We start from the raw sequence: 27,599 nt of genomic DNA, 5'->3' as shown, positions 1-27,599 counted from the left end.
CCCGGTCTCTTTAATCTCTCTTCATATGGAAACTGTTCCATACCCCAAACATTTTCTTACTGCTCTCTGAATTTTTTCCAATTCTAAAATCTTTTTTGAGATGGGGCAACAAGAACTACACACAGTATTCAAGATGTGGGCACACCATGGATTTATATAGTGGCATTATGTTTTTTTCTGTCTTCTTATCTGCCCCTTTCCTCATGGTGCCTAATTTGTGCTAGCTTTTTTGATTGTCGCTGCACATTGAGCAGATGTTTTCAGAGAACTATCCACAATGACCGCAAGATCTCTTTCTTGAGTGATAACAGTTCATTTAGATCTCATCATTTTGTATGTATAGTTGGGATTATTTTTTCCAGTGTGAATTACTTTGTATTTATCAACATTGAAAGTCATTTGACATTTTGTTGCCCAGTCATCCACTTTTGTGAGATCCCTCTGTAACTCTTCGCAATCAGCTGTGGACTTAACTATCTTGAGCAATTTTGCAGAGTGTGCAAACTTTGCCACCTCACTGTTTACTTCTTTTTCTAGGTCATTTATGAATATATTGAACAAAACAGGTCCAAATACAGATCCTTGGGGGACTCCACTATTTACCTCTCTCCACTTGAAAACTATTTATTCCTATCCTTTGTTTCTTATGTTTTAATCACGTGAGAGGACTTTCCCTCTTATCCCATGACTGCTTATTTTGCTTAAGAGTCTTGTGTGTGGGACCTTGTCAACTGGCTCACTCTTGTCCACATGCTTGTTGACACCCTCATTGAATTCTAATGGATTGGTGCTGTGTGATCTCCCTTTACAAAAGCTGTGTTGACTGTTCCCCAATATATCGTGTTCATCTACATGTCTCAGAAGTTTGTTCCTTACTAAAGTTTCAACCAATTTGCCTATCACTGTCCTGTCATTGCCAGGATCGCCTCTGGAGCCTTTTTTAAAAAAAATCAGCATTACATTAGCTATCCTCCAGTCATCAGACAGAGAGGCTAATTTCAGCAATAGGTTACATATCTCAGTTAATAGTTCTGCAATTTCATATTTGAGTTCCTTCAGAACTCTTGGTGATACTATCTGGTCCTGGTGATTTATTACTGTTATTTGTTCCAAAACCTCTTTCTACTGACACCTCAATCTGGGACAGTTCCTCAGATTTGTCACCTAAAATGAATAGCTCGGGTGTGGGGATCTCCTCACATCCGCTGCAGCGAGTGAAGACAGATGCACAGAATTTATTTATCTTCTCCACAATGGCCTTGTCTTCCTTAAGTGCTCCTTTAGCACCTTGATGGTCCAGTGGCCCCACTGATTGCTTGACAAGCTTCCTGCTTGGCTGTGTCTACACTGCCACTTTCAGCACTAAAACTTTAGTCATTCAGGGGTGTGAAAAAACACAGCCCTGAGCGACAAAAGTTTTAGCCCTGAAAAGTGCCAGTATGGACAGTGCTTTAACTCCGGGAGCCGCGCTCCCGCAGATAAAGCTACCACCCCTCATTTGGGGCAGGTTGGTTTTTTTTATTGCCAGGAGAGTTCTGCCCTTGCGATAAAGCATGACTCTCACTGCCAGCATCACAGCGCTGCCGCGGCCATGCTGTAACGTGGGCAGTGAAGACATACTCGGATGTACTTAAAAAAGTTTTGCTGTTAATTGTTAGCTGTTCTTCAAATACTTTTTTGGCCTGCATAATTATACTTTTACACTTGACTTGCCGGAGTTTATGCTCCTTTCTATCTTCCTCACTAAGATTTGATTTCCAATTTTTAAAGGATGCCCTTTTGCCAGTAACTTCCTCTTTTACTCTGTTGTTTAGCGATGGTGGCATTTTTTTTGGGTCCTCTTGCTGTTTTTTTAAATTATTTGGGGTAGACATTTAGTTTGAGCCCCTAATATGTTGTTTTTAAATAGGTGCCAGGCAGTTTGCAGGCATTTCACTGTTGGGACCATTCCTTTTGATTTCCTTTTAACTAGCCTTTTCACTTTTGTGTAGTTCCCCTTTCTGAAGTGAAATGTTACTGTGGTGGGTTTCTTTGGTATTTCCCCCTAACCTTAATAAGTTGCCAAAGATCAGAAGACTTTAGCCATCATTTTAATTCACTCATGGATTGCCCCAAGGCCCTGCTTAAAGCAAAGGCACTGCAGTCCCAGTCCTAGGGCTCCAGCTCCTGAAACCATGAGATTACAGCAAAAGCTCCAGTAAAAAATAAGGTTTTGACCCTCATGATTGCAAAGAAGACATGGAACTGAGCATCTACCTGAGTCTGCAGAGAGCCTGAAACAATAGCTCTGAGAGGTGTGAACTATCCATTCATCTCCTGCGACATGAACTCCAAGATTCACTGCTCTGGGGGACCCCCACATTGATGCCCCGATTCCATGGTGAGGGGCCACTGCCATTTCAGGCCATGGTGCGAGGGCAGAGATTGCGGTGGGGGGGTCACATGTTGTGTGCCATGGGTTCTAGAACGCCTTAATCTGGCCGCAATTGCTCCCTGCAGTTCTATTCCATGACTGTCTCCTTACATACATGCAGCATGTATGGACATGTACTCTGACAGACAGGGAACACTACCCTGTGCTGGGATGAAGAGGGTCCATATCTCAATGCACATGTGATCCTTGGCATGAATCCTGTACACACAGGTTAAAATTCACCTCTCCAAGGGGGCTTAGCACAAGGTCTAGCCTTTACCAAACCCTGGTGCTGGCCGTCAGAACAGAACAGGATCTCACCTCCAGAGAGGAAAGGTGGTGGGGAGTGGGGAAGGGAGAAGAGGAAGAACTGGAGAATAGAGGAATGAGAAAGGAGCAGAGAGAGGGAGGGAATCAGGAAATTGCCTAATCGTCTATTATCCTTTGCCTGGTTTTTTTTTTCCTCTTCAGAAGCACTCATCTCCTCCCTGGGGAATAAACATGCCTTCACGACACCAGTAAATGCTGAAATTATTTCTACTCCCCCATCCCCCGACATGCAGTGAGCAACAATATCAGAACGTGCAATGAGGAGACCAGAGACAAACACGCTGCTCATTTCAAATCCATAATTGTTCAAGGCACTGCCTGTGGGAGGGCAGAGGGCATCCCACAGAGCGTGAAGGAACCAGCACAGGGTTGGGGGAACAGCTTGGCCTGCAACGATGTTCCTGGGACAGGCGTAATAGGACACAGCAGCTGTTAGGAAGGGTAGATCCTAAGTTCACAGGAGAGACAGGCCTCCAGGAAGAAGCAGATCTGAACAGAGGAGGAAAAATGGAGAGACTGTTTGTACAGGAGGGCTATCCATGAGGAAAGAGAGGCACCAACTGGCGTGAGCCAGTCCTGTCTCCAAGGGGTGTGATACGGGACGAGGGCATTTTCTCCCTGGATTCAGGCTTTCCTTCCTAGGGCAAAGCTTAGATGATCAGAGGCATTTCTCTGTTTTATTCTGTTTATTTCCCACTGCACACCAGCCCCACAGCCCTGCTCGCATCCCCAGAGCTCCTGATCTGAGCCTGTTTATTTTCCATCTCCTGTCCCCTGGAAGCAGCACTGTACTGCACCTCGAGTACAGAGGGAACATTCTCTGGGGGGGGAACTGCACTGTTGCAATCAAGCAGGGAGAGGGGAGTGCTCCAGAACTCTGGGGCACAGGGAGAACAATAGGACCCAGAGGGACTAGGGATGGGTAGGTAGCTATTTAGGAGGAAGAGAAGATTTTCATGTGAGTGAGACAGGGCAGGAGCTATTCTAGGGGAGAAAAGGGGCAATTCTATCTGGAACAGGGACAATGTTAAGGAGAGATTCAAAGGCCAGAAGGGACCATTACAATCATCTAGTCCAGGGGTCAGCAACCTTTCAGACGTGTTGTGCTGAGTCTTCATTTATTCACTCTAATTTAAGATTTCGCGTGCCAGTAATACATTTTAACGTTTTTAGAAGGTCTCTTTCTATATGTCTTTAATATATAACTAAACTATTGTTGTATGTAAAGTAAATAAGGTTATTCAAATGTTTATGAAGCTTCATTTAAAATTAAATTAAAAGGCAGAGCCCCCAGACCGGTGGCCAGGACCTGGGCAGTGCGAGTGCCTCTGAAAATCAGCTCGCGTAACACCTTTGGCACGCGTGCCCTAGGTTGCCTACCCCTGATCTAGTCTGACACGCTGCATAGATTAGGCCAGAGCGCCTCACCCAAGCATCTCTGCCCAGAGCTTCTGGTTGAGCTAGAGCACCTTGACTGACAGACTCCATGTGATGGGGACTCTACCACATCCTAGGTAAGCTGTTCCAATGGTCAGTTATCTCACTTAAACAGTTGTGCCTTATTCTGTCTGAGTGTGTCTGGCTTCAGTTTCCAGGCACTGGATCTCTGCTGGATTAAAGGGAGAGGTAGCTAGTCTCCAAGCACCATTGCCCAGGTGAAAAGGGTGTCGCCACATCTCTGACAGTTGGTGGAGTTACTAGAGGGGATCCGGGGGGTTACATATTGGGTGTAACTCGGGGTGTAACAGAGAGGTGGATATTCTCAAAGACACTAATGGCAATTAGGTGTCCAACTCCTATTGTTCTCCTAAAGAAGCTGGGCACTTTGGTGACATTTGTGCCTTTGAAAGTCTCCCCATGTGTATATTGGCTTCACTGAGTTCTTCCCTAGGATGTCAGCCCCCAATATCCTCACCTGGGTTGAGAATTTCCGTACACAATGCCATTGCCCCCTCCTCCATCCCACCACCAAATGTTGTGCTGGGGGAGGAAGGATGCCTCGTCGGCCAGGCCTCTCTAGACCCACCCTTAACGTCTTTGCGCCGATGGAGGACGTGCAAGGCTCTAAGGGAAAAGAGCACCAGCTGCAGCGCCATAGGAGCAGTGCATACTCAGGAGGAGGGGGGCATGCTCTGAATTGACTGCACTGTCGTGCTCTAACCTCCTCAGCCTTTGCCAAGGTCTCTTCCCTTCACTTATCATTTCTAGTTCTGCTAGCAAACGCCGAGCTATCATCCGGGTCTTCTTCTCGCCCTCCTCTAATCTCTCTGTCTCGCCGCACGGAATCTTTCTCCTCCCCACCCTCCTTTAGCTCTTTATCCTTAGCATAGTGGTCCAGGAAATGGCTGATGGATTTTAATGCAAACCACCATTAAAAGTGGCTTTCCATTGCTGGCTAAAGAACTGGACTGGACCAACATGGAAAGGATTTGGGATTTCTGTTAACAGCAACACTGAGATGAGAATCTGAGGCTTAGCTGCAGCAAAGAAATCCAGCAGGACCTTAATCTGCATCAGACAGGGGACAACCACCATTGCTACTGCACTAGACACTGGGGAGAGCTCACCTGTCCTGAGTCCAGTTATGGGGAGCCTATCTCCATGGGGAGGTGCATATTCAGCACTGGGCCCAGAGGAGGCTTACTGCATTGATAAAAGGTTTTGCTACAGAAGCTCTCCGAGCCATGAAAACAACGTGGAGAATGAAAGAGGGAAAATGCGATGGGAGGAAGGATCTCCTTGTGCAGCAAAAGTACCTAAAAGTGTATTGATCATGGTGACTGAGGTATGGATCTACTTGAACTAAACAACAGGAGGACAGATGGACACACTCCCGGCCAGTGTCAAATAAAATACAAAGTCTGGGTTAAATTCAGTCGGGGCGACCCTCCTCCACCAAAATGTAACTGATGCTGGGAATAGTCGGCCACCAAGCATAAACACCCTGGCTGGGATTACAGAGGAAGGCGACGACATGGATATAAATAGGATGCTGCATGCATACAGAGGGCAATACATGCTAACTGGCTATACTGGCTTCTATATCAGGGTTCAGTTCAACTCCCAGTGTAGTCACACTTTCCATTGACTCAGGTAACGGAGTTGTTCTTGTTCACAGTCTAACTAATCCCCATATGTGGGGCTGGGAAGGAACTTCCCCCAGGTCAGATTGGCAGTGACCTTGGGGTTTCTTCACCTTGCTCTGCAGCGTGTGGGTGTAAGTCACTTGTTGGGATTATCTGGGTATCTCTCACTTAAACAATGTTCTGCCATTGCAGGGGCCTGTGATATATAACATGTTAGTCTCCTATGGGCTACAATACCTTGGTCTAAATTCAGTTGTTGGGTTTGGTGTGTGGTGCTGGTGGACTGTGATAATCAGGTCAGACTAGATGGCCTGGTAGTCTCTTCTGGCCTTAGGGGTCTATGACTCCAAAGGGAGCTAAATTAGACCTTTGGTCCCGACCTAGCTGTTAAGAGTTAGTTACATAATTGAAAATGAAAACCCTACTCATGGTTTGGTTCTCTTTTTCATATGGGTATAATGGCACCCAGAACTCTGACCAAATAGGATCAGTTACTGAAAGGGCTATTTGAGTATGGACCCAATCCTGACCGGTGTTGAGCATTACCACTCTCATTGGAGCCTGAGTCACACACCACTGCAATCAACAAGAATTTTGCTATTGACTACAATGGAAGCACAACCAGGCCCATTGATTTCAGCAGGAAGAGGGTGCTCAACACATCCCTGGATGTGACCCAAGATTAGCCATGCAGTTTCCATCACCTCTCAGATTAAATGCCTGTGATCCATGGATTCATTCATTGCTTTTGCATGAGCCCTCTCTCTTAGGGTATGTTGACACAGTTATTGAGAAGTATGACTGCAGCACGTGTAGACGTAACGATAGCACTGAAGCCGCGGCAGCATGGGATAGCCGCCCACCCGCGACTTTGCATTCCCACTCAAGCAGCCCCCATCCATGCTGCCACGGCTTCACTACAGTTGTTACTGGAGCTAGATCAAAGCTAGCTCGTGTATATCTACTACATGCTACAAGCACCCATCCCAATAGACCCTCACACCACCACTTAGACCCTCCCTCTTTCCCATTCGCTCCTCTAATAAGAGAAATAACATGACCCCAGCATATGCAGCTTCATCTAGACACACCTGCTATTCTGGTGATGGAGACAGTTTGTGTTTGGCCTCATATTTCACCGCACAGAGAGCTGACTCAGCAAAGTCATACCTGCAATCAGCTGATATTCCGTACTGTCACCCCTCCCAAAACAGTAATACATGCCTTGGAGATCACTTTGTCTGCGGAGATATCGAAGGGCACAGCCTGAGCATCAGCACAGCCCCCTCCCCCACATACCCCAGGACACCCTTTGTAAACGGTTAACCCATTTTTATTATGCCTTGCTATCCTCTGAGCCCTCTGTTTCTTAGTTCCTGTATCTCCACCAGAACTCAAGATATCAGGCCAAATTGTGCTCTTTACGTCAGTGCAAATCCAGAGTAACCCAGTAGAAGACAATGGAGTTACTCCAGAGTGATGCTGTGTACCAGAGAGCAGAATCTGGCCCCACGGCTTTGATCAATCCAGTGTAATTATAATGCACTGGGAGCGGGGTGTCCCCCTCTGTGCCTGGCCCACAGAGGAAGTGGTTCTGTTACAGCTCCCTACTATAGACCATGGCTAAGCTCAAGCTGTAATAACTCATGCTTACAGCTGTCGAGATCGCCAGTTCAATCCCTTGTCAGCACAGATGGTGGCCATCACATAATCATATTGGGCCTTGGGACTACAAAGAGATGGAGTAACAGGTCACTGCATCTTGCTTCATCCCCTGCCTCGGGATCAAGCACCAAGAGGCAAACCGGTTCTGAAATGCACGGGAAACCTCGTGAACAGAAAAGCATTGTTCTCCCAGCCTGGGTGTTATTTCTAGTATAGAAAAAGCAGAGCCAGGGACCACCCAGAAAGCCATTCCCCAGGCACGTGTAAATAATATACAACTCGGAACCCAGCAAATCCTTCACTCCTCATAAGACAGTTCTGGTTTCACTGGAATCGCTGACCGTGGTAGAAGCCCTGAGGTATGCAGTTATACCAGAGCCTTGTTTGCTTCCCCTTGCCTCCCCACTCCAGGGCATCCCTGACTCCAGCCGCCACTCTTCCCCAGGCCCTGGGACCACCCCCAAGCCTTACCTCTTGTTGTCTGCTACGGGAGCCTCTAGTCTGACCTCTTTCCCAGCTGAGACTGGCTGCCCCGCCTTGCGGGTGCAGGAGGACTGGTCTCCCCATCAGGCTCTGGGGAAGGGACCCCAGGCATTGGGACCCCCGAGGAGTTCAGGAAGAAGCCCTGCACCACAGGAGAGAGGTAATCTGTCTCCTACATGCATCCGATAAAATGAGCTGTAGCTCACGAAAGCTTATGCTCAAATAAATTGGTTAGTCTCTGAGGTGCCACAAGTCCTCCTGTTCTTTTTGTCTCCTACTGCAGCGCTAGACAGGGAGCAAGCAAAACCAGCGCTCCTTACCCCTGAGGCTAGAAGCTGGCGCTGCGCCCCCTGGGAAGGGCAATGCCCTGTGTGCCTGTCCATATGCCATGTATCGGTGCCAGGGCTCGTTTTAAAGCAGGTGATTCAGATATTTGGTGTGCAGCTCTATTTTCAAATGTCATTTGTCAATCTGCTTATCCCTATCAGCTCTCAGACCCACTGAGAATTGGGTAGACAGCCTGCGAAGCCCTGGTGCAGAGAGGTCCAGCATCCGCTCCCTAGTGTGGCCAGTAACTGCCCCGTTCACATATGACGGATATCCACCCGTGGCAGAGGAGCAGCCAGAGTGTGTCTAGGACATAGATCTGTGGGCTCATCGGCCACCACAGCCCAGGGAAGAAGTGGTGTTTAAAATGTCCTGTCCCAAGCCAAATTCTTCGGGGAGATAGACTTTGCCCTTGAATCTCTGACTGACTGTCTATATCTCCACCCCAGGAGAGAACTATCCAGGTAACCATTCAGAAATGGTCGCACATGGATATTTCCCAAGCCTGGCCCAGCATCCAGTTTGAAGGTGCAGTGTTCCAGGGCTGGATTGCAAGGACTCAGGCCACAGTCCTTGTGGGTGTGTGCAAATCCAGTTCCTACACAACATCTATTTCCCCTGGTGTTCCTGTGCTGGTGCAGAAAGAGATTTGTGCCCCAGGGGCTCCCAGAACAGAGACTTCCAGCCCCAGAGGCTGGCTGAAGGCTCTCCCACGTTCAGCACACTGCAGTTTATCCTTTATAAAGATGTGTAAAAATGTGGTTTCAGTTTGCAGATGGTCACTCTTAAAGCTTTGAGCAAAATACTCCAAACCCAGCCCAGACTACCAAGTTTAGCCTAGCTCCCTTCCAAGTTTGTGCACCAGCCCATACTCACGTCCACCAACAGCAGGTTCGTGACCCTTGGTGATCCTGATCTACACTCACAATGACACACACAGACAGGGCTAGAGTTTCCTCTCACTTCTTCAGGTAATTTATGCACAGCTCTGCTTAGGGGCAGAGCAGATGGGGTGTGGGTCCCAATTCAGCAAGACATTAATGCCTGGAGTTCTTGATGGAGGCTGGACTGGGGTGAGGGTTCAGGGTTAGCCTACTGAATAGCGCTGAATGCTCACAAAAAGCCAGCCAGCCATTCTCATACGATTTCAGACTGCAATTAGAGCAACCTGGTCTCCTGTTAGGTCCCAGCCATCCTGTATCCACCGTCGTTCTCAGGGGCCCATGGTCTTACGTCTGAACAAGACGACAAAGCTCCCTGGTAATTTTGGATTTATTGCAAAACTGAAGCCCTAGAGAATGGTTCAGCTCCAGGCATTCAAACCCAGACCTCTCCACCAGACCATGAAAGCACCCAGGCTCGATGTCCCAGCTTCAGCCCTGCCCTATTTCTGTTTTAGCCACAAAACACCTCACTGAAGAGCACTGTGCAGAGACTTTTCATGCCTTCTCTGGGGGCTCAGTCCCTCCATATTCCTTTAAGAACAAAGATACCTACACCTTATACGCGGATTCTTGGTTAAATAGGAATCCAGACACAAACCCACAATATGTTGTGTTCTTCCTAATGAGCCTGGAACCTGCTCCCACTAAAGGCATGCAGGCATCAAAGGGTACCAGACAGAGCCCAAAATGTATTTAAAAAAAACCTGAGCTGAACCAAGGTAGCTTTGGATCTGAGACCCTAAAAATCTCTGGCACACTTAGGTCATGTCTACACTACCACTTACGTTGCTCAGGGGTGTGAAACACCCCCCTGAGTAACACAAGTTTCACCGGCATAAGTGGTGGTGTGCACAGCGCTGTCTCCCACTGACATAGCTACCACCGCTCGTTGAAGTGGCTTTATTATGTGAACGGGGCACAGAATGGCGACACAGGTGATCTTACAGTGGCGCAGCGGCGTCGGTACAGCTGTGCCGCTGTACGCTTGCTTGTGTAGACATGGCCTTAGCCTGTCATGAAGGAAAAGGCAACCAACTCTTTGGCTGGGGGCTTCAGGTTTTCTCCTTCTCCCCTGTATGGGAGAATCTCTGGGTCCTATCCTCCTTTAATAGATACTCAAAGGCAGCTGGGTCTCTGGACAGAGCCAGGAGTGCTCTGAGCAGCAGCCCACCAGTTGTGCCTGGCAGATGAAGCGCTGTGGCAGAGGTAGCAGAGTATTGCTCGTACTGTCCCAGCATGGCCCACCAGCTGTTGTCTGCCTGGAAGAGGCCCTAGTAGCATGTTCACGTGGGTGCGTTTGGAATTAAAAACAGTTAAAGAGACTCATGGGAGCAGGGCCCCAAACATCAGCCATGTTATTTTGAACCCCAGTGAACGATTTGGGTCTTCACACATCCCCTCAGCCCAACCACACATGCTGTATTATTGAAGGGATTGGGAGGAATCTGCCTGGGAAAGGGAAACAGATTGTCTCACAACTACATCCTCGTGAGGAGTGGAGGAGGACTAGGGCCCCATCCCAATGGAAGCCAGTCAGTTTGTATCTAGGGCTGACTGGGGAGAAAACTCTGCAGCTGCTGGCTGCACATCCGGTGTGTTGGCAATATACAGGCTTTCCAGCCTGCATTATACATGAAAGGAAACAACAGCTGAACTTATGCTCCAAAACGCAGCTCTCTCCAATAAACATGAAGAGCAATACACGGTTAGGAAAGTGCTCCGAGATTAAAGGAGGTAGATTACTAAGATATTATTATTTTATAACCATGCTTCACATCACCTTTCTTTCTTTATTTTCTTTCTTTAGGCAAATGGGCCCGCCAGCCATCATCCTACATCACTGCAGATTGCTTCCAGCTTTGCAGGTCAGTCAGGATCAGTGGCAGGAAGGGCTGCACTGCAATATCAAAGGTATTTATCATCAGGGCATCAGGTACCATGGGGGTTGGGAGCTGCTCTCATCTGCCGTTTCCTTGTATGCCTTGCATGAGTAACCTGGTTAAGACTAAGTTCAGGATACAGGTACAGATCAGGGCGTGAAGTGCATGTTACTTCACCTTTGAAGAGGCAGTGTGGTTAAAAAACAGCATGGTCTAGTCTAGCAGGTAGGGTACAGGATGGCAATCAAGCTACCTGGATTCTGCTCCCAGCTGTACCACTGATTTACAGTGTGACCTTGCTCAAGTCATTTCTACTCCCCTTGCCTCTGTTTAAGTGGGATAATGGCACTGACCTCCTTTGTAAACCACTTGGAGAGCAATGGATTGAAAGCAATCTGTAGGAGCCGACTACTGGGACCCTGATCATGGAATGAGCTACTGTAACAAAATAATTAGCAATCTAAGGGGTCGTAACTGAGGAACTTCCTCTCCAATTCTCTTCACAGTTTGTAGAAAAATCCTGCTTTGGCCCTAGATTTGAGCTACCAAATTTAACACCCCAGGACTACTTTTGTGGATTTTAGAGGTGAGGCCAAATGAGAAAGACAATGCAAACTCAGATGCAACCTCAGCTATGGAGCAGCTGCCATTCCTCCACAATAACCCACAGCATTTATCAACAGCAAAACCTCACTGCCTGTAAGCAAGCAAGGCTGCCCCATGACCACAACCCACGTCCCCTGTGAGCCAGCCTGCAGGGGAGCAGCAGAAGGCATTTCGTTGAAAAGAGAAGCTCAGATCAGGCGCAGAAGGCCTGTGTGAAGAATCTAGTTCAACACTGAGACCTGAGTCAGAATCGACTTGAGTTTGCTTGGGATTTAACAGATCAATAGGGTAATGCCGGCTAACTTTTTCTATTGTTTATGCATACGTCAACTGCAGCTGGGCTGAAGTTTCCATCCTAGGACTCAGGTGATCCTATCTGCAGCATGCCTGGAAGGATTACCACCACCAGCACCACCACCCACTAACATAGCACCTTTTCATCCAAGCATGACCCACCAAAGGCCACGCAGCGAGTCGGTGGCAGAATAAAGAATACCACCCAGGTCTCTGGACTCCTTGTTCCCTTCTCTAACTCTTAGCCATGCTGTCTGCAGAGAGCTCCCCTAAGGTTAGCCCCAGAGCAGGGTATTTTTGTTTAGGAGGAAGGAATTAAAATGGATATAGATATAGACACATTCCGGTTTTGTTTCAAGGGGTTAATAAGTTCCAAAGCAGTGACTGCTGAGTGAAAAGTATGTCCATGTATTGGTCCACAGGATATCTGAACAGGAACCGTTTTAATTTAAAAAACAAAGACTCCTTTAATATTGTAGGTTCCTGCTTTGGAGCGGTTCTCCTTGGCTTGACTGCTTTCAGGAGAGCTATCTCATTATTGCTATTTCTTCATTCCCCCACCTCTGTGCATGCGGCACAGGGCTGCTGGCTCGAAAATGGCTAATGTTTATTCATCTCCATTCTGTGGGTACGTGTGCACTTCTCCTTGCATTCTGCTCTCGCTGTTCTCGTCTCCCCAGATAATGGCCTGCAAGGGGCGTTCTCCTGCCAGATCAACTAGCCGGGTGCAGCCCAACCTTGCTGGTACAGCCCCTAATCAGGCAGAGGACAAAATGCTGTTACGAAACCCACTCAAGTTACTTGTTTCTAAGTGTTTAGGACCCAATCCATTTCAATGGGAGCCTTTCCATTGACTTCAATGGAATCAGACCCAGGCTCAGAACAGAATCTGTTACGCAAGACCAAAAAGAGTCCCAAAAAGGAGATCCTAAACACCATATTTGCCACTGGATTTACTGCAATATGTGGAGTACTTACTACAGAATACTGTAGAGCTTATATCAATACAATGTCCCATTTTTTCTCTCCTCCTGCATTACTCTCGAGAGGTATATTTCCTTGTCTAGTGGAATAACTTATTCCATATGTGAGATTTAATTAGCAAATAGCTAAGCAAACAGTTTTGTTTAGAACGAGGGTCATATTGACATGCAGGGGGAAAGCTGGGACATAAGGAAGAGTTTCTCTTGGATGAGCGCTTGGCAGTGGCATGGCGCTTGACTGCCATGCTCGGCTGCTGTTGTATTTACTGCTCACCAAATCACAGATTTTTCGGTTTGCTGGCCATTCCAAACCCCAGAAAAACACAGTCAAAGGCTTTGGGAGTTTTTAGCAAATTGAAAAAAAGTTTCATTTCCGCTGAACAAAACATTGAGTTTTCATTTTAACCCATTTTCAAACATTTCTTTTAAATAAAATAACATTTTGAAACCAAAGGTCATTGCGAGTGGAAAAAAATCAAAATATTTTGTTTTTAAAAGGTTGAAACTAAATATTTTAACTCTTGGGGAATATGGGTTTTATTTTTCCCTACACAAAACAATTTGGCAAACCCAACATGACTTCACAAAACGTTCTGGGTTTGCTGAATCTGTAACTGCCGGCTCTAGTCTTATTACAGTGATGGCCATCTCCAAGCATAGCACATTCGGTCTCCAGCCATTCCACTCCACCAAGCGCCTGACTCACAGAGATTCCTGGATCCTTCCCATGCTGTTGGACCTCATTTAGGTCATGACCAAGACTCCACCATCCCTGCCCATCCTGAGCTGCTCTTGGCGTGTCCTCTGTGTTAAGTCCCATAAAGTTTTCCCGCAGAGTAGCATTGATAGAAAGATTCTCTCACTTGTCCCCTTTTGTGTGTCCCTCCAGCTGCCCCAGGGAAACCTGCCCTGGCAGACACTCTGACTTCACTCTTAACACATGGCCCAGATATTTCCATCTTCTTTTCGAGGTAACTTTGAAGATAAGGGGTTGTTGAACTTTCTGATGAATCTCAGCATTTGTTACAAACTCTTTCTATTTAATACCTAGTTATTTTCCTGAGGCAGGTGCATTGGAAGGCATTTAGACATCTGTCTGTACCTTTGGTGGATTTCCAGCTCTCACACCCATATGGTAAGATGGGAATAAATAACATTTGAGTTGAAGATTCACAGTTTGATCTTTATGCTGTAGATTTCCAATGACCAAATCTTGTTTAAGCTGGTAAATGCAGCTGCGACCTTGTCAAGTCATGACATTACTTCCTTCTGGACATCCCCATTGGCTGGAATGTTACTGCCAAGATACATTAATTGTCTCACCTCTTTTACTCCTTTGCCTTCTAAAGCACTGCTTGAGTTGGGAGTTGCTGGGATTTTCATTAGATTTGTTTTCCATAACTGATTATTAACCCTGTCTCTTCTGTGGGGCTGGATAGGTTTTCAGTTTTTACTTGCCTGCTGGTTGCACTGCCACTTAGAGCTATGTCCTCAGCAAAATCCACATCTTCTAGTGTCCTGTTGTTGAGTTACGTGATGTCTGTGTTGTAGCCATCTGCAATTTTGCTCATAATTAATTTAACGGCAATGCTAAACAATAGAGAAGATTTCAGATGTACCCAAACCCCTGCTGTGCTGAATTGAAGAACGACAAAGCCTTACTTGGATTTACTTAGCCAGCTGCACCAAACCAAGAGGCAACATGCCCTAGTAAATAGGGCACTAGACTGGAACTCAGCATATTCAGGTTTTATTCCACTGACCTACCATGTGATCTTGTCCAAGTCATTTCTCTTTCCCCTCCCACACCTTTTGTCTGACTTACCTCATCAGACCAGTAAGCTCCTTGCAGCAGGGAGTCTCTCTCACTACATGTCTGGATAACATCTAGCACAACAGGGTCTCAACCTCTGTAAAAGCCTCTAAGTGCTACTCCAATATAAATGAAAATACTGTACATTCCCAAACGGTGGGGGAAGTGAATTGGTGAGAGCTGTGTGAAAGGAAGGACAATTTTCCACCACATTTTATGGGGAAATATTTCTCCTCTCTGTCTGAGGCAGTTGGGTGCCCCTGATAGATTGCTCTTTCATGCATGATATTTTGGGGCAGCAGCTGTTTATTTAGAATCACACAAACGCATGGCTTTCATGCAGGGCTCAAATTCAGGAGAAAGGGGTAACAGCGCTCACCAAAATGCCTCCCTTCATCCTAACACCCCCAATGCACTTGTAGGCAGGAGCCTCAGCTGGTGTGAATCCCAGAGCTGCACTGAATTCAGTGGAGCTTTGCTGATTTACACCAGGTGATAATCTGGCCCACAGACTTCTCAGCTCCTCTTTCAATTCTAATGGCCCCAGCGCTGCAATAAATTATGCCCAACCAAGGGACCCTGGCTAGGGACTACCAGAACGGAGCAGCTAGGGACTACCAGAATGAAGTCTGTCTGTGGCCACACCCCTTCCTTGGGGGCAGGAAAGAGAATGGCATAGAGCCACCCTGCTGACCCTATACCACCCAGAGATTCCCACTATGTACAGGGATCCCCAGATAGCTGGAGCAGTACACAGAGGAGGATCTCGTTCCCTCAGCACACATCCAAGACATTAAAAAAAAAAAAGAGTCAGACAAGGCCACTTACAAATTGAATTCAGTGCTGGTGATGGACACAGGTCTCACCACACCAGAGACGCTCATCCCCAGCTCATCTCCACAGGCTGGCAGGCAGGAGATGCGACCGACCTGGCCCAGACACAAAGCTCCGAACAGAGGTAAGAAGCTGCATGACCCATTACAGGTGCTGGAGCCCAGCGGAACATTTCAACAGGCAACCATTAAGGTACACAGTAAGATGAGAATTGCAAAGCTGCTGCTTGGACAACACTGAGACACAAAGCAGTAGACTCCCCGATGGCAGGCTGACATCCTTCAGCCACGCTCCCTCCTGGAAGATACATTTTTGTCAATCCCACCACACCACTCAACACCCAGCACACGAAGTACTAGGCACTTTGGTCCAGTTTTTACTTTACAGTGACAGGGCAGAAGGGGGGGGGGGGGAGTTGTCTGACAACATAGAGGAAGGGTGGTCTTGTGGTTAAGGCACTGGACTGGGACTCAGGAGATCCATGTTCAATTCCTGGTTTGGCCACAGGCTCCCAGTATGGCCCTGGGTGAATCACTCTCTCTTCCTTCTAATTCTTTGTCTATCCCATCTAGTCAGAGTGTAAGCTCACCAGGGCATGGGCCAGCATTTGTGTTTCTGCAGCACCTAGCTCACGGGGCTCCGTTAAGATCTCTTTATGGTACTGTGATAAAAGGAAGAAAAGAATATGCCCAAAATACACCATATGAACTCCAAAGTGAATGAGTGATAACACCCAGTCACCATGATGAGCAGCAGGATGAGGAGGTAAATAAGAAATAAATTATCTGGCTTTTAAAAAAAGAGAGAGAGAATGCATGCTCAACTTTACAGGCCCTACGGCTGGTGGTAAAGGGAACTCATTTTCCTGTAATGAGAGACGACTACACTTCGTTAACTCAAACTTTCTCATTAATCACCTTTGCATCGCCTCTGTCTGCCTCAACGCTGTCAGGCCGTAATAATATAAGAAGAACATTCATTTATTCTCCAACTTCCCACTCAGTAAAGATATACAGCACTGTAGAAATGGATTTATCCTGACACCCAGCTCTCAGCACAATGAGGCTAATTTAAACACACGTTTGAGTCAAATCTCCTTTCTTCTTTCTTCTCCTTTTATTTTATTTTGAAGACTGCAGGTGCCGAGCTGGGCAATTAGAAATGACAGGCGACTGCGGCGAGAACACCGTTGCTGTTGTTTTTAGCGTGGATTCAGATTAAGGCTGTTCCTTTTCTCTCCAAACAATGCAGCAGCCTGAGCTGCTTTGCTGGGGCCAAAGTGAAACCCACAGAAATATCCCGATGCAAACCAGTGCATTGAGACGGAGTCGGTAAAGGATTGCAGGCATTACGAATGGGCCTTCTGCTCTGGCTAAATAAGGGCTGATCGTTTTTTTCTTTGCCATGATGCCAGCAAAAATGTGGACAATCATTCGACAGCTGGTGTGCCTAGACCCCTGCCGATCATGCAGACCAGCACTGGATCCTCATTTCCTTGTACTCCCCAATCTCTGTCTGTCTGCATCCACCTGCTGTCTCTCATCTTAGTTTGAAAGCTCTCTGGGGCAGAGACCATCATTTTGTTCAGCGTTGGTACACCATCTACCCAATGGGATCCTTTGCCGGGCCTGGGGCTCCCAGGCTCTGCCATAATACAAGTAATAAATAACGAAGACAGCAACACACCTTTGTTGCTAAGCGGCTGGTCTACAGCATACAACGTATCTGGGCATGAAACCCTCAGGAAACTGCAATGGTAGAGAATGCAGTAGGGCAGCCCGCAGTTACACAGGCTACTGCAAGCACATCAGACCACTCCTCTGCTCTCTACGCTGCTTTCCCCCAGAACATCACAGCAAGTTCAAGATCTCGGTCCTTATCTTCTGGGCCTGGGATACTTCGGAGATCACCTGGAACACCAAGATAAGGCACTCCATTGAAAACTCCTCTCCATAGGCACCATGGAAGTATCCGCCACAAGGAGAAACCTCATCTGTGCAGAAGCCAGAGCTTCCTTAGAGGGCTAATCCAAGAGGTTGGAACAAACTCTCCCAGTGTCCAAGAGCCACCACAAAGCTTCCCACCTTTTGTTCTGGGTGCATGGAGCATTACTTCGAGCTTCCCTTTGCTGATTAAAACAGACCATGTCATGCATAGAATTCCAGTGTTAAGAAGTCCATATGCATGTTTCTTTCTTGGGAGGGCAAGAAAGGGAGAATCATATATGACAGATGATAGTTACATCACTGGAAGGCACCCAGGTACCATGGCAATGGGCATGATCTAAGGATGAGAACAGACAGTTTTCATCCACAATTTGATCCAAACCTTTTGAGGTTGGTATTTTTTTTTTTAAAAAAAAGGTATTTTTCAATTCCATACACCATGGCTTGCACGTCCCAACGACCTGAACATTCACTCCTGTGAGGTTCTGCGTGTGCACACATGCGCGCACACCTGACATCTAGGGCAACTGGGCATAGCTCAAAACCTTGCAGTAGTTCTCTGCACCTGGCGAGACTGAATCCCAAGTTCAGCTCCAGTTGCAACCTTCCCCAAAGAATAAAAGCACTCGGATCCAGGGGGCTTTTCTACGTGTGCATCTCCACGGGGGGGGGGAGGGGAGAATATATTCTCAGTTTGTGGTATTTTCAGTTTTGATGAAAGCAGTGAGGGTCAGGAATCTCACAAGGTAGCCTGTTTGCATGAATTTTGCAGCCCAGTTTGTGGACTCAAGCAAGAGAATCGGAAAAAAGTGATGAGTTGAGATGATGTTTTGCAAAGCAGCCAAGCTTCACTGGCACTTAATCAAACTGAACCTTTCAATGTGTTGATGTTTACCAGACTGAATTTAAAGCATGGGCTTAAGCCCCATTGATTTCAATAAATTATGTGCTTTGTTGAATACGGAAGCACTTGTGCACATCCTTAAAGTTACGTATGTGCTTAACTGTTTTGCTGAACTGGTATCCTGTTTCTTTGGGGGGTGAGGGCAGAACTGGGGCCATCATATTCTCCTGGCTAATATCAGGTGCTCTCTGAATAATCACAATGTGGCAGAAGTGTGATAAAACTCTACACCTATCTTGGGACTTGAGGACACATAAATGAATAATGCTTCAGTCTCAGGGTATCATCAGAAGCCCTTAATATGGCTTGTAACCCTCACTGGTCACAGTTACCTGAGCAGTTCCCTATCTGTGTTATTTGAGGGAGATAGAGGGGAAGGGCAGACTACAAAGGCTACGTACACTGCTCATGAGGCTCTGATGGTATCTTGCCAAAATAATCTTGGTAGCTCCTGCAAGAGACCAAAGCATGAATCATTTACAGTTGCTTCGCACACCCTTGAGATGTGCGATATAGCCTTTCCCACGGCTTCCCTATTGTGTTTGACATATCTGATGTTTCACAAAAACATTGTGTTTTATTGAAATTGAATGCAAAACGCTCCTCTTGCCTCCCACACACCTGTTTATTTTCCAGTATGACTGTTTTGTTAAAGATTTGATCTTACCAGGAGAGAGACCGTTTTCCATTGGGTTTTACATTTCCTTTTCAAGGAAGCTGTGGAACAGCTGAACGTTTGATGCAGAAGCCACAACCCGACACGTAACAGAGCCAATCGGCACAGAGATGACTTGAGCTCTTTTGCCTTCTGCAGTTCTCATGGATGAAACAACCTCAGAGAGTCAAGTGAAGGGCGCATTCTTATGAGATGCTGAGTGCCTTCCACGTCCCACTGACATTTCATGAGAAGCAAAGGTGCCCTGCAGCTCATATAGTAATGTTACACCACTAGGACACTGAATGCAAAGAGTTGAAAAGTGAGGTGCTCCCATGAGCACAGCCCACTCCCAGACTCTTGCCTTGATCTCCTCCGAAACAGCAGGTAGATAGACAAATAAACAAAAACAATTACAGCTAGTTGAACATATTTTTTTAAAAGCCATAAAAATTTTCTAAATTTCAAGTTTAAAAAAAAAAAAAATCATAAAAAGAATCTAAATTTCATTTTGCAAGATTCATAGTTTCCAAGGCTAGAAGAGACTCCTGTATAACACGGGCTAAAGAACTCTCCCAGAATAATTCCTAGAGCAGATTTTTTAGAAAAACAGCCAGTCTTGATTTAAAAATTGCCAATGATGGAGACTCCACCATGACCTGTAATAAATTGTTCCAATGGTTAATTACCCTCACTGTTAAAGATGTACACCTTATTTCCAGTCTGAACTTTGAAAAATTATGATAAAAATTAAAGTGTACATTTAAAAAATGTTGTGAAATACAGTGCACAAAATCAAAGAAAAAATGACAAAAGCCATAGTTTTTTAGCAAAATCTTTCATTTTCAAAAAAGGCCTTTTTTGGCTAAAAATGTTCAAAATACTTTAATATCTCAAATAAGCAGCTTTGACCTCCTGTACCATCTTCCTTTAGAGCACCACAAAGCATTACACACACATTAGTTAAACCTTATAGGGAAACTGAGTCACAGACAGGGAAACCTGCCCATGGTCACACAGCCAAGTCAGTCACAGAACAGGGAGTGGAACTCCCAACCTATGTTCTAACAACTAGACCATTTGAAGGGGCAAGTTCATCTGCCCTTCAAGGGCCAGATATTCAACTGGTGAAAACTGGCATAGCTCCACTGAAGTCAGTTTACAGCAGCTGAGGATCTGGCCCTATTAACAACGTATTTCAAAATGTAATGTGTCAAAAAAGTGAGTGCACAGGTTCAAACCCTGAGAAAGAGCAAATCCAAAATGGAGCCATGCCCTTCACAGCACTATAAACTACAGCTGTGGCCTCCTAGTGCTGTATGAATCACAGGCTTTTACAGCCTCACACTTCACGCTATGTTGTCTGTCAGCTAGCAGAACAATACAGTGTGTCACCGCAGAATGTCACACTTAGAACTCTAAACTTTCAAAAGGAACCAGCGCGATTCCACTGTAGTGAGATGTCTTCAGAAATCCCCAGGGTTTGCTAGTTTGCTGAGAGAACAAAGTTTCAGAACTGTCTGGAAATCAAACAGCCGAGTGTAAAAAAGAAAAATAACGTAAGAAGCTTAGCCGACATCCTCTATAACTGAGTCTCCAATAAGGAGAATCTCATCCCAAACCAACAGTAAATAAATTAGCAGGAGGGCAAATGGACATTTCAAAAATGGGTTTTAATTTTTTTTTAAAGCAGGTTTTTTCCTCTTATTAAAATCTTGGGTGAGCCAGGGCTGCTGACGCAGGCTCAGATTCTAAAACACAACCCATGAAAACTAACCTCTGCAGATTTATTGACATCAACAAGGCTCGGTATAGGTGCTGGACATGCACCTCTGGGTTCTAGTTACTCAGCTTCATGCTTCTGGGTACGATGATAGCCTCTGACCCTCTTGATGGGTCTGTGTGCATTCCCCTTAGTTCAGTTCCCTATGCGGTATCTATACGCCATATACAGTCTATATACATTACACATTCCCATTTATGGTTAAAGAAGCACTAATCTGTTGAAAGATGACTCGGGGACATGTAATGATTAATTGACAAGATTTCTCTCTGCATATGGAGATGAGTCAGTGAGTCATTCTCCTTTTACTAGTAAATGTATTCCTTAAGTGCTTCATGCCACAAGCCAGCAGCTTGAAGTGTATTTCAGGAACTAACCTCCTTGCCCTCAGGTCTTTTCTGATCTAACAGGGAAAGAAAGTGGGGGAAGAGAGGAGGCAGCTGGCTGTCAAGAGGGGGGAATATATCAACAAACTCATTATTTCAGCTCAGATCCCCTTAATTCCTGCCCTGCATTGTTCCCTAGCAATCTGTAGAGTTATCCTCCTGTAACCAACCTCTAAATAAAGATTTGCAAGGCTGATCTCAGTAGCATGAGAGCATTTGCCCGTCACCAGCTCGCCTGAACCAGTGGGTGTCTCATGAAGTGAGCACACCTAGTTTTTGATAGTCTGACCAACAGGTTGGCCTGCGAGGGTCTTACACTCACACAAATCAAAGACTCTTAGTGACCTAAGCCAAAAAGTGTGGTCAGCAATGGGCCTTGATCCAGCCTGGCTTCTTGGGTTATGGTAGAGGGAAGAGCTTTTCCTGACCCCTCCTTCCCTGGCTTCACCTAGGAACTGCAGTTTGATAAAAGCTGTCAGCCCATATTATTTGGCCCGTTGGGCCTTGATTGGCTGCTTCCTGTCCCCAGCAGTTCTTGGCTCTGGAGGACTAAGTCTCACTGGTTCCATCAGCAGCTGACTCTGTGAGAGCTTTCTAGGCAACTCCAGAGGTCCAAAACTCGCTGTACTTCTCTTCTTAAAGGGCTGTTTCTTGGCGTGGGGTGCACCAACGCAAGGGGGTCTCTGGCAGGGGGCAGCAAATGCCTAGTACATCCTGTCACAGTCCCCCACCACTATATTCCTACCTTAGGCTGATGGGATTATCACAAGGCAATCCATAAATTCAGATGGAAAAACACAGCCATGCTTCTCTGACTGGACGCTAAGGGAAAGCCATCTGCAGAACAAACAAGCAGCCACTGCTGGGACCTGAACAAGTATGCCTGAGACAGCACCTGAACAAGGCATAGCTGAGGAGGTATGTGGCCCTAAGCTCTAATCCAGTAGAGGTCCTTGGACAGAGACCACCAGCTCTTCCAACAGCAGGACCAATGGTATGGACTGATTCCTCTCTAGAGACTACAGTCCTGGGGGAAGCCTGCTAGGTCCTCTTCCCCTCCATCCTCTGAAGTTAGTGGAGCTGTTTAGGGGTAGCTGAGGGAAGACTAAACCCTTTCCTCACTGCTACAAGCTACAGAATAGTGTCACAGAGACCACTAACTAATGGCCCACTCCCACCCTTGGGGAGGAGCATCATCTCTCTTCCTGAGAGGTCTTTGGGTCCCTGTACAACAACCGCACTTCCTTTCACAGCTGTAGACTGCCCTTTCTGCTCTCCAGGTGAACGCAAAGCAGCACCATATGGGAGTGGTCAATGTGGGAACTTCTGTCCCATTTCTTTCTGCCACACTCAGGGTTTGAACAGAGAAGTTCTACATCTTATTTATTTTTTGGTAGGAAGGGCCACCACTCACCACTGAAGCAGCCCTTAGGAATGTCTCCGCGTCAGTGCAGAAATAGCTCTTAGAGTATTAGCAAGGTTGAACCACAGCCTTGCTGAGGTGGGTCTTTCATCAGCTCTCACAAGATCAGCCCTGGTTAGCAGCCAGATGGGAGACCACTGAGAGACTGATGCTGATTCACTAGAGGATGAGTTCTTTCCGAATCCAAACTGAGCTAATTCCCAAGCACTGTTGCCCTTTAGATGAGAAGTAAAGCCAAGAACCAAACTGACCACTTGTGGCCATTAAAGCTCCCCCAGCGCTTTGTTCAAGAGAAGGGTTGTTAGCCCCTAGCCAGACTCCAGTGTGCAAAGGAAGCCCAGCTGCTAACCAGGTCAGTCCTCAGGCTCTCTGCTGAGACTGCCAACATGGCACTTCTGATGAGAGGGCCAGAGGACTTAGGAACTAGAATGAGGCTACTAACTTTTTCCATCATGCCACCTTACAGTCCAGCTTTGTTCTTTACCATTTTCCATGTGCCAAAAAGACAGTTTCCCTGCCCTTCTTTGTCAAGGCTCTTCAGGGGAGGCCCTGGCTCTGATGACGGGTATGTTTACACAGCCCTCGGAAGCAAGCCTCCCAGCCGAGGTCAACAGACTCGAGTCAGCGGGGCTCACACTAGCTGTGTAGACAGGGCTTTGAAGTTGGAGCTCTGGCTCTGAAGCTCACCCCTTTTTCTCCCCTTCAACACATTGTCTACACAGCTGTTTTTAGAGCACGAGCACAAGGCCCAGCTAGCACGAGTCTGCTGACCCGGGCTGGGAGGCTGACTTCCACGGGCTATGTAGACATATTCTACATGCCTGTTCAGTGCCTAGCACAATCGGGCCCTGATCTCTGGGAGGGCCTCTAGAGCCTACTGCAGTACAAAACAACAATAGTTTAATTGCCTTCTCCCTGTGTAGGGTAGGGGGGCAAGCCATGGAGTTCACGCCCACATCTCCTTTTAAAGAGCGCCGTCTCCTGCAGTTCCTTGAATTCACAGTACACTCTGTTGCCTGGCTCATTGGAACCAGACAAGTCCCAGAAAAATCACTGTTAAAGAGGAAAACCCACTCTCTGCAGACAGATCCCAAAAAAGAAAAACAACCCTGATGATGCAGATTTCATGGCCCACTAATATCTCATTTGAAAACCTTCTTGTATGTAACACTATCCTGAACATTAACAGAAGCCCCCCCCCACACCAAATAATAGGTTTATTCAGGAGACAAAAAATCCAATTCCATTTCCCTGCTCATCTTGCTGATCTACAAGAGAAACCCACATTTAACCCCCCACCCCCAACTCCTACATGTACGTAGCTGAGACACTGAAAAACACAGAGTGCTGTGGAAGCAGAACGACATGGAACACATTTCACACCCTTTCATCAGTTAAAAATACAGACGGAAGGGAATAGAAAGCATGGGTTGCAGAAGAGATTTTCAGTTTGGCTGAAGTACCCGGTACTCCATCCTCAGAGCCCATTCCTGATAGGCCCAAAAACTAACAATGGGCAAATTCTCAAAGACCCAGGGCACTGTGAACAGATTAACACCCACACATGTGGCTGCTCATCCAAACGACCTGAACAAGGGGGCTGGAAGTCTCCTAAGAAAGTGATCGTTTATGAAAGACTCAGGACCTTGTGCTCACAGTCCTGCTAGATCCTGACACGCAGGGAGCAAGCAACAATGAAAAGCATCAGGGAGAATTATCCAGACTTTGGCCTTTAAGCAAATTCAAGCTGGTTCATAGTGTATCTGAACTGGTTCAGCTGAGACCTAGTTCAGGTTCATTCTCTGAGTCTATTCCAGGTGCAAACCAGTACAGGTCCTTTTACAGGGTCCATCCCTAGGGGGCACCAACACCCACCAAAGTCAACAGCAACAGTCCCATTAACATCAATGGGTGCAGGATCCAGACCCAACTCTCCAAGGGAGCCCTCTCCCTGTCTGACCTGCTGGGCCCCAACCTGCTCTCACTTACAAGGAAATAAACCTGGACACTAATTCATGACTCTTCCCTGTGAATGAACAGAAGCATCCCTGTCTATCTACAGGTTTCAGAGGAACAGCCGTGTTAGTCTGTATTCGCAAAAAGAAAAGGAGTACCTATGGCACCTTAGAGACTAACCAATTTATTTGAGCATGAGCTTTCGTGAGCTACAGCTCACTTCATCAGATGAAGTGAGCTGTAGCTCACGAAAGCTCATGCTCAAATAAATTGGTTAGTCTCTAAGGTGCCACAAGTACTCCTTTTCTTTTTGTCTATCTACAGTATTTAACTCCCGTGCAGATTCCATCGATAAATCGTTTCACCCAGGAAGATTACAAGGAAATCCTCAGTGAGGAGCCTATATTCTCTCTCAGTTATTTGTGTGGATTTTCCACCTTTGACATGTTTGCTATTTAGCGTTCACAAGAAATCCCTTTAGTGTCACAGGCTCACCGGGCCGTGTTAGGCCTTCTCAGCTGATCAGAAGAGGATATGCTCCTAGGAGTGGTCTATTGCCTGGAGAGATGAATGTGCCCACACAGAATCGTATACAATCACAGAAACATCAGGCTGGAAGGGCAGGACCAAGAAAACTTCTCTCCATCATCTTGGGGAGTGGGACTAGAGCAAGTGCATTGACTAGAACCCCGCTGCACACACTAGTTGTGCCTGGTGCACACACCCATCCTGGGCTTGGAATATGCAGGCCTGGGCTGCTCCCCACCTGCACGCTCTCTTCTGGCAAAGCACAGATCCAGCTTTCCCAAACCACACCTGCTACCTGGAACTCCAGCCCTTGGGGAGAGAGGCAACTTGCACCTTACCCAGCACGGTGTAGGGGAAGTGACGGGGGAGCTCCCTGAGGCTCCAGGCATGGCAGGCAGGGACGGGGTGGACCTACCTGGTAGCTGCAGCTCTACAAGACATAGGGAGCCCCACCCTGAACAGAGCACAGGAAAAGAGCAAAACAATGTAGGTGATCCCTTGCGATGTCAGCAGCTGCACTGGGCCAGAGTGAAGTCTCCTAGCTAAACAGGAAGCAGTGGAGACTCTGAAGCTGTATTAAAGCAGTTTGCCTGCCGCAGTCCCAGGGATGGATCTGCAAACCTATTCATTGGTGCCCCCTCAACCTGCCTGCATGGTGTCATGCGGAGCCGTTGATGGAAGGGGCTCCATGCGCACACGTTCGCAGTCGAGGGCCCTCGGAAGCCGGCGGTGGGCCCAGCCTACCCGATCGCATCCCGGGCAAGGAAGCAGAAGTAAGTGCAAGTTATAATTAAGACAGGATGTTTGAAGAGAAACATAATCTCCGTTCCGTGGGATTCGCAGGCACAACAGTAATTAACGTCTCATTAACATTCGCCTAATTAAGCAGTTTATGAAAGTGGGTGGATTTACATACTGCTCCACTTCAGCTTCAGTGAATTCAGCTATACAAGCATTAAAATTAACTCTTTTGTGCAGGTAGCATATCCCAGTACCATCCACCAGGCTGTCTAGGGACCACATACCAACCTCCTTCCAGTGGACTGTACAATAACACAGCTGCAAGCAACCCCAGAACAGATCCATTCTCGCCTCCACCTGCGGGGATTTGAACACACAACTCTGTGGGAACACAACCTTGTCTCCTCTGGGAAGCAACAGCCATCCATTTGCCATCCACAGCTAGGGGTGAAATTCCTGAGACAGGCAGGAAGATGGAAAACTGGCTGCTGGGAAAGGAATTTTTTACACCTGCAAACTCCCTACCCATCCTACTGCCCCATTACTACCCTACAGTGTGGGCTCGATTCTCACTGGAGCCGTAGTGAGGAGTCTAGCTGCTCACAGTAAGCTTCCTGGCCTTTCACCTCTGCAGATCTGGGTTCCAAGCCACCTCTGTCCATGAGTGAAGGGAGTTCACTGGTCTCTGCCTGCTCCCTAGAAGATGGCTATGGACCCAAACTGCTTCATTCCTGCCCACCATGTGCTCAGAACAGGCCTAGTACTGAAATAGCAGGGGTGTGTCCTCCCAGTGAGGACTGAGGTGCATGGATAGAATGGAGCTAGCAGAGGCTGTTCCTATTCAAATGTGTCCATTGAAGAAGCTGGTTACTATCTTCTCTCGCTAGCTCAGAGTTTTCTACACCTGCACATCACCGTAGTATCTGGCGCCTTGCACATAAAATCAATAGTAGCAGTGGAGTTCATGGAGTCTCTGGCACTTCTCCTGTTATGGGGTCAGAACTCTGCTTGGGGCAGGGTTTGTGGTTTATATTAAATTTAGGAATTATTTGGGGGTTGCTCGGGGTTATGGGGTAGAAAGGGGCTTCAATGTTGTGAGCATTACTCTGTCTGTGGAAACAGGACAGTTTTGAAACATATCCTAAAGCTGGTCAGACTCTGGATTGGCCTGATTGTTAGGGGGCTTATTCCTTCACCCACTTACTTCCCTGGTCCTTCTCGCATGAACAGAGAGCAACAATACCCAAAGTCCAAAGGTGCAAACAATTAGATGTTTATTGGGGTGAACTTCCAGCAAGCATGATTCCAGTTTCCTTCCTTAGTATCCCCCTTCCCAGCTCTAACACCACAGAGTGTCCCTGTCCTTAGCCAAACATTCCTGCCCTTAGCCAAACATGATTCCAATTTCCCCACCCCCATTCCCTGTTCCCATTTCCCCTCCCCACACCCACCCCCATTCCCTGTTCCCATTTCCCCTCCCCACATCCACCCCCACACTTCCTGATTGACTGCAGACTATACAGTAAAACTTGAGTTCAGCTTAGCTATACCTTAACCAATCATTTTCCTGAAATTTAACTAACCAATCCTAACATATTATAACATGATTATGTAACCAA

General features: G+C 46.9%; 1 protein-coding gene across 6 annotated transcripts in view; it reads right to left on the bottom strand.

The window, feature by feature from the left end:
- The window catches only part of LINGO1 (leucine rich repeat and Ig domain containing 1), a 467,775-nt gene that overhangs the window by 324,622 nt on the left and 115,554 nt on the right, over positions 1 to 27,599 (bottom strand). Inside the window, exon 1 of one of the 6 annotated variants that reach the window (XM_048866892.2) lies at positions 11,029 to 11,051. The exons of the other annotated variants lie outside the window; for them this stretch is intronic. The gene's annotated coding sequence lies outside the window, so the exon portion shown is untranslated. Of the gene's footprint in view, positions 1 to 11,028; positions 11,052 to 27,599 lie in introns of those variants that run through there. 6 annotated transcript variants of the gene reach the window in all.

Source organism: Caretta caretta, chromosome 10 (assembly GCF_965140235.1).
Source record: "Caretta caretta isolate rCarCar2 chromosome 10, rCarCar1.hap1, whole genome shotgun sequence".
In the NCBI taxonomy this organism is placed as follows: Eukaryota; Metazoa; Chordata; order Testudines; family Cheloniidae; genus Caretta; species Caretta caretta.
Note: the sequence above shows the minus strand (reverse complement) of the source record. Positions and strands in the feature narration are given on the sequence as shown.